Source organism: Danio rerio, chromosome 5 (assembly GCF_052040795.2).
Source record: "Danio rerio strain M-AB ecotype USA chromosome 5, GRCz13ab, whole genome shotgun sequence".
In the NCBI taxonomy this organism is placed as follows: domain Eukaryota; kingdom Metazoa; phylum Chordata; class Actinopteri; order Cypriniformes; family Danionidae; genus Danio; species Danio rerio.
This window is the reverse complement of record NC_141025.1, coordinates 18,332,121-18,345,777: the sequence shown is the minus strand read 5'-3', so window position 1 is coordinate 18,345,777 and position 13,657 is coordinate 18,332,121. Positions and strand designations below refer to the sequence as shown.

Below are 13,657 nucleotides of genomic sequence, written 5' to 3'. Positions count from 1 at the left end.
AGACCTTAAAAGAAATAGTAAATCCAATGAATCATTTTTTCAATTTGCAAATTAGTGCATTTTAATTAAATACTGTAAAACTCAATTAATTAAATATTAAATTTAAACATTTTAGAAGTTTGCTATTGTTAATGTAATCAATTAATTTGAGATAACTATTTGTTACTTTTATTATTATTAAATACTTTTACCCAATTCATCTGCAATGTCTTGCCTTAAGTAAGGATTTTCTCTCTTCAAAGTAATCCCTATTCAGCAACACCCAGGAAACCTAAGACATCACTACATTAACGCATCACCCTCTTCTTGATCGCCTTCCAAAAGATTTGGTATGCCTGCCAGGGCTGTTCCTCCCCGCTCACAGAGTCCAAGCCCAGGCTTGATTGATTGAGTCAAGCTGCTAGTTACCATGCGAACCCAGACCGTTGCCTGAGAGCCCGTCACAAAGTGCTTCCTGGGATTTTCAAGGTCACTGGTTAGAGCAGGTCTTGCTGAGGGGGATGGACGGCACAACTATGAGGGCTCAGTAGGGGGGTCTTTCACAAAGCCTAGAGAAAACCCCCATTCAATCTTCTTTTCTGCATTGGTCATGCATGGACTCCACAGAGGACCCGCAACAAATTTGTTGTAATGTGTTGGCATTCACTAATTGTTAGAATTCGGTTTATAAAAGCAGTCATCTGCATTTTGTGGAGCCTGAAAGTCTATAGTGGACCAAACAAGTATTTGGACACTGAAGTCATGATGAAAATGTCTGAATTTAAATTCATCTGTATTATTTTCTAAATTATATTTTCAGTCAAAATCTTAGGGGATCAAAACTCAACTTATCTAATAATAAAAATAAAATCTTAATATTGAGAAAATCACAATAAATGTTAATTAAGACATACATTTCTTAACAATGCATATTACAAATATAAAATATAATTTTTACTTTAGAAAATAAACGAAATATCTTCGTTTCGTTAATAATTTGGCATAAAAGAAAAAAAATATTGACAATTCTGACCCAATTTTGGCTATACATACCGTACACACACTTATACATTCACAAGACTGCCATGAAGCTTTTATAATCATGACAACTGTTGTTATGTGTCATTTGCTCAGTCATGTTATTTTAAATGCAAAGATGACATTGTTTGTTATGATAACTTGACAAACACATGCATGACAAACTGTTACATTACCAAGACTGGTCATAAATCTGTCATAAACGTGATTGTTATGAGGCATTATAATTGTGTCATGAATATTTTCCTGATCACTTTTTCAGTGGAGCAAACTGCATTTGTCATTAAAATGTCTCATTAAAAGTGTCATTCTGCTTGTTAAGTCGTGACATGTAGAATAATGTTTCTGGGTCCAAGCCGCTGCTCATTTGAATTGAGAAAATATTTGTTGATGACCACTTTTTAGTCAGATCACATATTAAAGTGGATTTTGAATCAAATCATGGTGTACACAACAATCTCTGGATTTGCTGCATCACAGACACCAATATTTTAACAATTTATAAAATTCACTTTCTAAACATTGAATTTTAGACATGAATATACAGTTGAAGAGCCCCCTGAATTATTAGCCCCCCTTTTTATTTTTTCCCCAATTTCTGTTTAATGGAGAGAAGATTTTTTCCATACATAATAGTTTCTAATAACTGATTTATTTTATCTTTGTCATGATGACAGTAAATAATATTTGACTAAATATTTTTCCAGACACAGCTTAAAGCAACATTTACATGCTATAACTAGGTTATTAGCTTAACTAGGCAGGTTAGGGTAATTAAGGTAAAGGATTGTTTGCTCTGTAGACAATCGAAAAAAAAAAAAAAAAAAAAACTTAAAGGGGCTAATAATTTTGTACTTAAAATGTTTTTTTTTTTTTTTTTTATTAAAAACTGCTTTTATTCTAGCGGAAATAAAACCAATAGGACTTTTCCCAGAAGAAAAAATATTATCTGATATACTGTAAAAATTTCCTTGCTCTGTTTAACATGACTTGGGAATATTTAAAAAAGAAAAAAAAAATCAAAGGGGGGCTAATAATTCTCACTTCAACTGTATATATATATATATATATATATATATATATATATATATATATATATATATATATATATATATATATATATATATATATATAGCAATTGTTTTTTTTTCTTTCACTACTATTACATCGCCTTTTAAATGTTTATTATTACCATTTGTTGGCTACTCACACAGTTTGATAGAGCACTTGGAAGCTTCTTGGAAGCTTCTTTGCGTGACGTCACATTTAACAAGCAGTTACTCTATCAAATAATTCTTAACACTGTCATTAATATTTCATGACATTTTAATGACAAATTTAGCTTGTATCACTGTAGTTAAGGTAAAACAAAATTAAAAAATGGCGATGTTATCAAATTCATGAGATATTAATAATGGCTTCATGGCAATCATGTTTATGACAGATTTATGACAAGTTTTGTTGCCTTGGTAAAGTTAAGTTGTCATGACAGAGACAAAAAAAAACAGGTTGTGATGTATTTGTTTACGTCAAGTTGTCACAAACAATGTCATCTTTGCATTTAAAATGTCATGACTAAGTAAATGACACTTAATGACAGTTGTTATAAGCAAGCATAAAATATCATTCATTTAAAGATTTAATGACAGTCTTATGAACACAAGTATGAACAAGTAAATTGTTATATAGTAACAGAATGGCATATTTTGGATATTTTTAATAATTGTCAATTGCTGTACATGACAATCGCTGTACATGATAACTTGTTTTGTTTATCTTATAAATACATAAGAAATATTTTAAATATTTTTACTCATAGACATAGCTGTAAACTGTTAATTCATGAATTTGCTTTTTCAAATGTGTGCTTCATAATCTACATAATTGGTTGGCCGACGATACTCTATGTGACTGATACTCAAGCTCACTAAACCCCTCAGTGTCCTTATGCTATTGTTTTGGTGCAACATCCTTCCAGGAACATTACATATCTCATTTCTGCTTGTGTACAACTTGTACTCAAGCCATCCTGGGTCAGGAAGAACTAAATGCACTAAATAAAAATGGAGCTGAGGTAAGCCATTTAAAACCAAGCTAGTTTCTTATCTGATGCAAGAGCTCATCAATCCAAGATGGTGGTGCTAACCATATGCTGCTACTCAACAATGAATAGACAGATACTTGATGAAAACATTTGGGCCTGCAACATACTCGGTCCTCCAGAGCTGATCAATTCAATGCACAAAAAAGTCGGACTGAGCTCAAAATAAATGCCTACTCAAAGAATTGAGCATAATGATTCTTCATTTTGGTAAGTTAACAGTACTTTACACTCCTATGAGATGTGATGGCTATCAGTGTTATCAGTTTTTTTTTTTAATTAGCAGAAAGTATTGTTATACAAAAATAAATCACACACACACTGAAGACAATGTATCTGAAATGAACAAATAACAAATAAAATGTGATTTTGTAGCAAGATTTGTCTGCTTATGTTTGTATAATTCCATGTACATGTACATTGTTTGTTGTGTTTTAATGTAGTTTGTTGTGCACTTTAAGTAAATTTGATTTTTTTATTTAAAATTTTGTTTAGTTTTACAGAAATTCATGTTTGTGTTGTTTGTCCCTTAATTGCATAAGGCTTTTTTTTATAAAATACATATAAGGGACATAAGGGATTGTGCAATTTGATGAAAATAACAAATTGCGATTTTTCTGATTTGATTTGCTATGTTTTAATAGAGTGCAGATAACACTTTAAATTACAGCAAAATAACATACTTTAACTGTAAATATACTGTCTATACAGTATAAATTTTCTACACAAACTGTATATGAACTGTCTATATAAACATGCATTTACATTGTTGTCTTTAGCGATAAGCTAATCGCAATGTTAGAGGATTTACTGTGCATTTTTTAAAATCACAATAATCAATTACATTTGTAATGATAATGACAACTTAAAATAGTAATACTAACTGTCAGACAAATTTACCGTGGTATAACCTGAAACCGGTAATCATCACAACACTACAACTAATAATCTTCAAATATTATTATGTTAAGTTTAAAATAAGCCAACCAAACTAACATGATTTTAAACATTTGCATTACTTGTGAAAAAGATCAAAATGAATAGTAAGAATCTACAGTACGACACCCCAGCAGACACAGAATGCCTTAAGACATTAATATTAGGTTAGATTTAGGTTGCCAGCTTTTAAGTACAATGAAATTTTAACGTCCAATAACAAAGTGAAATTTTATATTTTGTTGATTTTACTCTGTGTTGAAAAGTGACCAAAATCCAACATTAAGCCAACATCTTAAACCAACATCATATTGACGTCAAACCTTGGCATTTATTCGTCAGGTCTGGCAACCAAAAATCCAACATCTAATATACAACACAACATGTAATATAATTTTAAACATTAGCAATACTTGCAGAAAACGATTGAACAATAAGAATCTAAAGTACAATGCCTCAGCAGACACACAATGTCATGTGACATTAATATTAGGTTAGATTTAGGTTGCTAGTATATAAGGCCAATGTTATTTTGATGTCCAATAACGATGTGAAATGACACTGATATGGTGTTGATTTTAGATTGTGTTATAAACTCCACTGTAAGCCAACATCTTAAACCAACATTATATTGACATCAAATACTGACATTTATTTGTCAGGTAAATTATGTCAAAGGACAATGTTACTTAGACATCCAATAACAACATGAAATGACATTGAAATTTTGTTGATATTAGGTTGTGCTGAAAAGTCCAACATTGAGCCAACACCTTAAACCAATGTCATATTGAAGTCAAATACTGACATTTATTCATCAGATGTGGCAACCAATATCCAACATCTAATGTCATATTGGTAATGTCCACACAAGGTTAAGCTGTGAGGTGATTTTAAACATTAGCATTACTTGCAAAAACAACCAAACTGAACAATAAGCATCTACATTACGACGCCCCAGCAGACACACAACGTCATAAGACATTAATATTAGTTTATATTTAGGTCGCCAGCATCTAAGGGCAATGTTACTTTGACGTCCAATAATGACATTGATATTTTGCTGATTTTAGGTTGTGTTGGAAACTTCAACGTAAAGCAAACCTAAACCAGCATCATATTGACATCAAATACTGACATTTATTAGTCACGTATGGCAATCAAAATCCAACATCTAATATATGTTATAATGGTAACATCCACACAACGTCAAGCAGTAGGTGATTATAAACATTAGCATTACTTGAAAAAACAACAAAACTGAAAAGTAAGAATCTACAGTATGACACCCCAGCAGACACACAACGTCATACAACATTACTATTAGGTTGGTTTAGGTTGCCAGCTTTTAAGTACAATGAAATTTTGACGTCCAATAACAAAGTGAAGTGATATTTTGTTGATTTTACTCTGTGTTGAAAAGTGACCAAAATCAGACAATAAGCCAACATCTTAAACCAACATCATAATGACGCCAAACCTTGGCATTTATTCGTCAGGTATAGCAATCAAATATCCAACATCTAATATACGTCATATTGGTAACATCCAAACAACGTCAAGCTGTATTATAATTTTAAACATTATTATTTCTTGCAGAAAACAACTAAACAATAAGAATCTACAGTACAATGCCCCAGCAGACACACAATGTCATGCGACATTAATATGAGGTTAGGTTTAGGTTGCTAGCATATAAGGACAATGTTATTTTGATGTCCAACAACGATGTGAAATGACATTGATATGGTGTTGATTTTAGGTTGTGCTAGAAAGTAGACCAACGTCACATTGAAGTCAAATACTGACATTTGCTCGTCAGGTGTGGCAACCAAAATCCAACATCCAACAGACATCACATTGGTAACGTCCACACAACATCAAGCTGTAACACCATTAGACGTTGATATTTTGTTGTTTTTAGGTTGCGTTGGAAAGTAAATAAAATGCAATATCTGTCCGACATTGGACATTGACGTCAGCTCGACTTTAATTTCACAAAACAAAAATAATAAATGCAATATATCATGACTGTGGGGTACAACGTCAATCAGAAGTGTTGACGCCCTGTGCTTGCTGGGACCTGACACCCCAATAACACCAAAATGAACATTCCCTGTTGCACTGCTGCAGTTCCTGTCAGTTCGACTCCCCTGAAGTCTAGTAAGAGGCAGCTAATTATATCTGCTTGTCTCTGCTGCACATTGAGCTCAACATTAGGTGCTGACAAGCTAATACAATCATCTCTCCTTCTCCATCCGCTCCAGGAGAGGGATTTAGCCCTATGTTCCTCAGCCTAGTGGGCTGGTAAATTGAGCGTTCGCAGGGCAGGCGGTCGAATCAGACTTGGCATGTTTAGAGTGTTAACCTTGAGAGCAGACAGAACTCTTTTACAGCAAGAAAAGTGGTCATTTGCAGAGATGGGGTCAGTTCCATTTCAATTCAGGAGATACAATGGAAATGCACTGTGGAGTACCGATTGATTCCTACACTTCTATGTACACTTTCTCCAGTTGCCTAATAAATTAAATTCAGCTCCTCTTGAACTGGCTGAATCAAAGGAATTGACCCTTACCCGGAAAAGAAAATAGTGCTGTCCAGTTAAAAGGAACTCATTTGCTGGTTTCATATCATGGTTGGCTTATTATAAATGCTGTGAAGAGTCAAAGAGGTGAAAGTAGCCACCGTATAATAAACAAGTCTGGTGTCAGAGTGTTAGAGATGGTGTTTATGCTGACACTCAAGACTGGGAATTTGCATTGCTCACACATTTTGGTTAGTAAAACTGTGTGACCAATGGCAAATTTGATAGTTTACTGTGGCCAGCTAATAATAAACTCAAAATGAGGAGTCAAAATGAACAAGTTTGGTGTCAGAGCAGTGATTATTACAATGATGGCTCAGGAGTTCATACTGGTACTTATGGACAGTTTTTGGCCTACACTGATTTTAATAGGCTGATAAAAAGCAAAAACAACTTGAGAGAGGGTTCATACATAGACACTTGGGACTGGAAATTTACCTTTTGGTTACAATATTTTGGTCAGGAAAACATTTGTGATTATTGGCATATTTGGTTGTAAATAATAGTAATCTTGTCATAAACAAAACAAGGAGTCAAATAGATGGAAACAACCATCTATTTAAGTTGAAATACAGTGTAAACATTTTCAGATTAGCCTAATATGTCATTAATTTAGTCTTTAAAAATATTGTGATTATTAAAATGATGAGCACCAGCCCTATAGCTGTCCTGTGCCAGTTCGTTGTCGTTCATATGTCTTACATCAATGTTTCCAGTCTTGTCCAGTCCTGCTTTTTCCTGTCAGTCCAGCCAAGTGTGTTTGTTTATTTGTTTGTTAATGTTTTCCCCCTCTGAGTAGTTTGTTTTATTTTTTATAAATAATAAAGCCATCTTTATTTTCACTGCAATTGAGTCCTCACTCCTTTCCCCACTCACCGAACCATGACAAAACAAGGATCTAATATAAAATATCTATGTCTTGTATAAAACATAAATATAAGCAAAACCAAAACAGAAATTAAAAAGCAGACTTAAAAAACAGTGCTCTGATAGTTGATGCTTCAAAGAAAACCTGTCTGATCACAATAAACACAAGCTCTTTTCCTCTTTAACGTCGCAGGCACATTTAATGTAATTGTATGCAGAACAACTTGGCTCATTATCCACTTTGAGGAATCCTGCAAAAATGCAGCTCTCTCTCGCCAGCAGACAAATGTAACCCCTAATGCAACATTAATATTGCTGTGCTGAAATGTTCTCTTCGAAAGATTAGGCAGGTTTAAAATCTGAGTTAGTGCGCAGGGACCGATGTCCCCTCAGGCTCAACACTATCATCTGCAGCAAAATGACTTCGGTAATGAAGAAGTCAGGCGCATAAATCCTCCACGGCCTCACCTCTCCTCTGCCTCCTATCCTGCAGAACAGCTAGTAAAAATTCCCTTTAAAAAATTCATAGCGCAATTTTGCTCAAATCCCTCCCAGCAAGCACAATTATGGAACTTTCATCTCAATTGATTTATGTGCAGTGCTGGAAAGGAGAGCGAGTGAGCGAGAGAGGAAGAGAGAGAGGAGAGAGAGAGATGGGGGAGGGGTTTACTAAATCATTGTTTAATAGGAGAATGTATGTATTATGTCTGCATCTCATGTTATGGTATGTATATATTCATATTACAAAAATGTAAGTATATTCATATTATTAGAATTATCTGGCCTAAACATAACTTGCACTGTAGGTACCATCTGTAAAATAAAATAAAATAAAATAAAGGCGTTATTTTCACTTATAGTTGGGCTCAATTGGTCGAATTCATTATTGATTTAAATAAATTATACTTTTACTTTAAAGCCTTCTAATGTGATATAGCTGAATAAAATTATAATAAAATTAATTAAATAAACAAATAAATAAATAAATAAATAAATAAATAAAATGAATGAAAAAATTTTGTTAAAGCCATTATTTTTTACTTTATTTACTGCCTTCTAGTGTGATCTAGCTGAATAAATTTAGAATAAAATAATTAAATTAAATTAAAATAAATTCAACTAAATTAAATAAAATATTAGTTATTATAATATATTAAATTATCAGTCATAATAATATATTATATTATATTATTATAAATTATTAAAATTATAAATATAAATTATCAAATTACAATAGTTGGCTTCAACTGGTTATAATTCATTATAATTAACAGGCGCACCTTCAGTCATTTTCACTTTAAACCTTCTAGTGTGATCTAGCCAAATAAAATAACAATAAAAATAAAAACAAAAATAAATAAATACATAAATAATAATAAATAAATAAATACAAACAAATAAGTAAAAAACATTAAATTGAACTAAAATACAGCAGTTATTTTTACTTATAGTTGGGTTCAACTGATTATAATTCATTATAATAAACAGCCGCACATTTAGTCAATTTCACTTTCAAACTTTCTAGTGTGATCTACCTGATAAAAATTATATTAAAAAAAAAAATTAAAATAAATAAATAGATAAATAAAATAATAAAATAAATAACATTTAATTAAATTTAATTAATTAAAGCCGTCATTTTTAGTTAAAGTTGGGTTTAACTGGTTGTAATTCATTATATCATCACTTCAAGCTTAATGTAAAAAGAATTAATTCACAACTGATATACACCTGAGACAATAATGTTTCAACTTATAATGATAAAATGAGAGCAAAAATATCCTACATCAAACACTTCAAAATAATAATAGATCTGAAAGCATGGACGGAAGTCATTATTTTGAGTCTCACCCTTCCTTCCCTCATGGTGCTTATTGCACACAGTCCAGTGGTGAGAAAGATCAATATTTGTAGAACTCCAGTCTACTGTCAAAGCTATGTTTTTTACTGAAACATCAGATGAATAGATTATATTCTCTTTAGAACAGATGATGCTAATGTATTTTTTTATGAGTATGATATGTTAGCAACAATATTACCTACTAGATCAGGCATGGCCAACCCTGTTCCTGGAGAGCTACCTTCCTGCATATTTCAGTAGCAACCCATATCAAACACACCTGGCTATATGTATCATGTGGTGTTCAGGTCCTAATTAATTGGTTCAGGTGTGTTTGATATGGGTAGCAACTGAAATCTGCAGGAAGGTGGCTCTCCAGGAACAGGGTTGGCCACCCCTGTAGATGGATAGCAAGGTCTACAACAGACACAGCCAATGTCACAACATGACCGCAACAGTTAGAAAATTGTCTGTATACTACTAAAGGTTAAATTATGCCTGGCATGTAACCCTACATTTATACTTCTTTGCTCTTTCTGTGTTGCTCTGACAATAAAACTTCCGAGTAGGGCTGCACATTATATTGTTTGAGCTTCGATATTGCAATGAGTGTATCTGTAATAGTCACATCGCAGGATTAGATTTTTTATTAAATAATAAAAGATAAAGTATCCTATGATAACTGGAATCTTTTAGGATTTCTCAAATTCGTTTAAGATGACAAAATTGTGGCTAAAATCTAACAGTGTGGAGTTGAAATCACAATTATTAGACCTCTTGTGAATTTTTACATTTCCCAAATGATGTTTGAGCAAAGACTTTTTCACTGTATTTCCTAAAATATTTTTTCTCCTTAAGAAAGTCTTATTTATTTTATTTTAGCTAGAACAAAAGTAGTTAAAACATTTTAAGGCCAACATTATTATTATTAGTCCTCTTAAATAATATTTTTTAGACTGTCTACAGAACCTAGTTAAGCCTTTAAGCTGAATACTAGTATCTTGAAAAATTACAATACAATTATCATGGCGTAATGCAGAGACGTTTGTGAATGGGTAAAAAAAAAATGTCCACAGATAAAAGAAAACAGTAATTAGAAATGAATCATTAAAACTATTATGTTTAGAAATGTGTTCTTATTTTCGTTAAACCGAAATTGGGGGACAGATATACAGGGGAGCTAATACTGTAATTCAGGACAGCTAATAGTTCTGACTTGTACGCCTCCTTCGGCAGTAAAGAGAAAAAACGGAATAAAAAGACGAAAACATGAAGTTATCAAACAGAAAAAGCGAATAAACAAACAAACACAGATTTCCAATAAATATCCCGAAATTAGCAACAACAGAATTGCGAAGAAATAAAGAGCCAATCCATCATCGGCTGATGCACCGCTGTGTCGCGCTTCATTGAGTTCAAAATATTTCCATCATCGGCGAAAAAGCGATTCATCAAAAAAGCAGACGCGTCAACAAAAGTACAAAACAAATTAAGTCAAACGTTTCCAGTCGCATTCCACAAAGAGTGCATCTGGGTGAAGTGGAATTTAATTTGATTAAACTTCCTGTTATAATTGGCTCGCTTTTACCAGGCTGCAAAAACACTGTCGACTGCCGCGCTGAAAACTCAATCAAGCCGCATTACGTTTTTATCAGATAAAAATGTAATTGATTTGAAAGCAGACATGATGTATATTACAGTGGGAGCCTCCGTTGGGGGCGGCCTGTGGGGATCTCATTAACTCTATCTCTGAATTGCTGAACATAAACGAGCTGACATTGAGGGATCGAGGACCCACTGCGACAACATCTGAAGTGTTTATCTGCACTTCTGAAAGCAGACCATAGTCTCCGGCGCAAACGTAGAACGTTGCAACATGTATGAAGACTCATTAAGCCTTTACACCTGCTTTCCACACAAACAAACAAACAAACAAACAAACAAACAAACAAACAAACAAATAAATAAATAAACAAATAAATAAAAAAACAAGGTCAAGTTCATAATTTCCTTTTAAAATATTATAGCTGCATTCAAACTGAAGCTGTTGAGGATTCAGTAACTAATTTGATTATTTTTAAACAGCAATATTCGTAATTAAACTTGTTAAAGGGATAGTTCACACATAAATTAAAATTCACTCATAATTTACTCACCCTCAAACTTTTATAAATTTCTTTTTTTGTGTGTGTATTGAACACAAAAGAAAATATTTTGAAAAAATCTGAAAACCTGAAATTAGTTACTTCCTTTTTAAGAAAAACAAATGTTATGGAAGCCAATTACAGGTCTAAACTTTTCTCCAAAATACCCTCTTTTGCCTTTAACAAGTTTAGAACAAGTATAGGGTGTTTAACTGATGACAGAATTTTTACTTTTTAACAAACTATCCCTTTAAAAAGTTAGATATATGATTAAACTATAAAAATAAATAAGTAAAAAATAAAATTGCAATAAATAATAATGGACACTTTTCTGGAATTATAGTTGCGTTGAACTAAAATGTGTTATAATTCGTCCACTTTAGAAAGATTTTGTGGCCAGTATACACTGAGCAGTACAGTTGGGTACATTGCGCTTTATGGCCATTTCCACTGTCAAAAGGTACCAAAAAGCAAATTGTATCGTACCACTTTTTGGGTACCCTTTCCAAAGGGGACCTAGCATGACAAAAGGGTACCAAACAGATACAAAAACCTGGGGCTGAGCCTGGAGCTGAACACACTCAAAACAGTGGAGATGACAGTGAACTTTAGGAGAAATCCCTACTGCACTCCCCCACTCACCATCATGAACAGCACTGTGGCTGCAGTAGAGTCATTCAGATTCCTGAGCCTCACCGCGAATAGTCTGGACTGCTGAACGAATCACTGGCACTACCTTTTCTACATTTCAAGAACTGTACTCTTCCAGAGTGAGTAAAAGGACTCACAAAATCACTCTGGACACCTCGCACCCAGCACAATTCCTGTTCGAACTTTTACCGTCTAGTCTTGGTGCGCAACAGAGCACCAAGCACAAAAACAGCCAGACACAGGAAAAGTTTCTTTTCTCAGGCCATCAACCTCATGAACAGTTAAACATTCCCCAACTGTGCAATAAACATGTGCAATACTTCATCATACGCACTTGTACACAGCACCTTAAATCAATATAGAATGCAATACTTTCTTTATTCGCATTTATACACAGCACCTTTTAACCTGTATTTTTAAAACAAATCTGTACATACAATTCAACATCCAGATTTCTTGACTAACTGCATCTCTGTTTAATGTTTATCATGTTTATATTTATTTCGTGTTGTCACTTGTCACTTTATGTACACTGGAAGCTTCTGTAGCCAAAACAAATTCCTTGTGTGTGTGAAGCACACTTGACAATAAAACTGATTCAGATTCAAACGGCTAGAACGCTATTGGTTAACAGAAAAAGAATATTTTACTTTGTAATATTATTATTACATAACATTATTATTATTATTATTACTATTATTATTATTATTATTATATTTGATTTGATTGTACACTAAATCATATTTAATTACGTTAAAATTAAAACTCTCACCATACAAGATATGATAGAAAACAATGTTATATATAGTTTATAGGTATAATATATACTTCTAACTTGTAAATTCTATACTTGTAAAATCTGAGTTCACAAAGGATGTTGTGTGTCTTTGCACATTTTTTAGCCCTCTAAAGCTTTATTCAAAACTTTTGATGATTTACAGACAAGGGAGACCTGGAATAGCATACCAAGACCCAATCCCAATTCTACCCTATAGTCCTTCCCCTGTGAACATGCAAAACGAGGGGTAGAGATTTCCCAATTCACTTTAGCTTGAAGGCGTAGGGTTAAGGGGAAGGGCTAAATAGCCCTCGAAATTTCAGATCTTTTCTTTAGGACCACACTCGAAACCGAGGGGTACGACTATTTCCCAGAAATTACCATCTACAACAACAGCATGACTGCACACAGAAAAGAGACGCACAAAGTAGTATTTTTTGTCATTATTGCAAATTTTTACAACAAACAAGCACATGTTTTAATACATTCAAAACTGCGTTCATGTTTTACTGTCATGCTCTAAAAAAAGAGCACTAAAATAAAAACCGCTAAATTTCGATATCTATAATCCCTAATAATAACTCCTGTACAGCAGTCCCGCAACATTCTGACCCTCGATGGCACTCGAATACCCTGTCAGAAAAGTCTAGTGGCTGGTAATGACCTTTTTACAGTGTCTGCTATAATGTTAAAATTGTTTTTGTGTGTTTACATAGATGAATTCAGCCAGGGCATCCAG

General features: G+C 33.1%; 1 protein-coding gene across 34 annotated transcripts in view; it reads right to left on the bottom strand.

The window, feature by feature from the left end:
* fbrsl1 (fibrosin-like 1) overlaps window positions 1-13,657 on the bottom strand; it is a 571,252-nt gene that overhangs the window by 236,883 nt on the left and 320,712 nt on the right.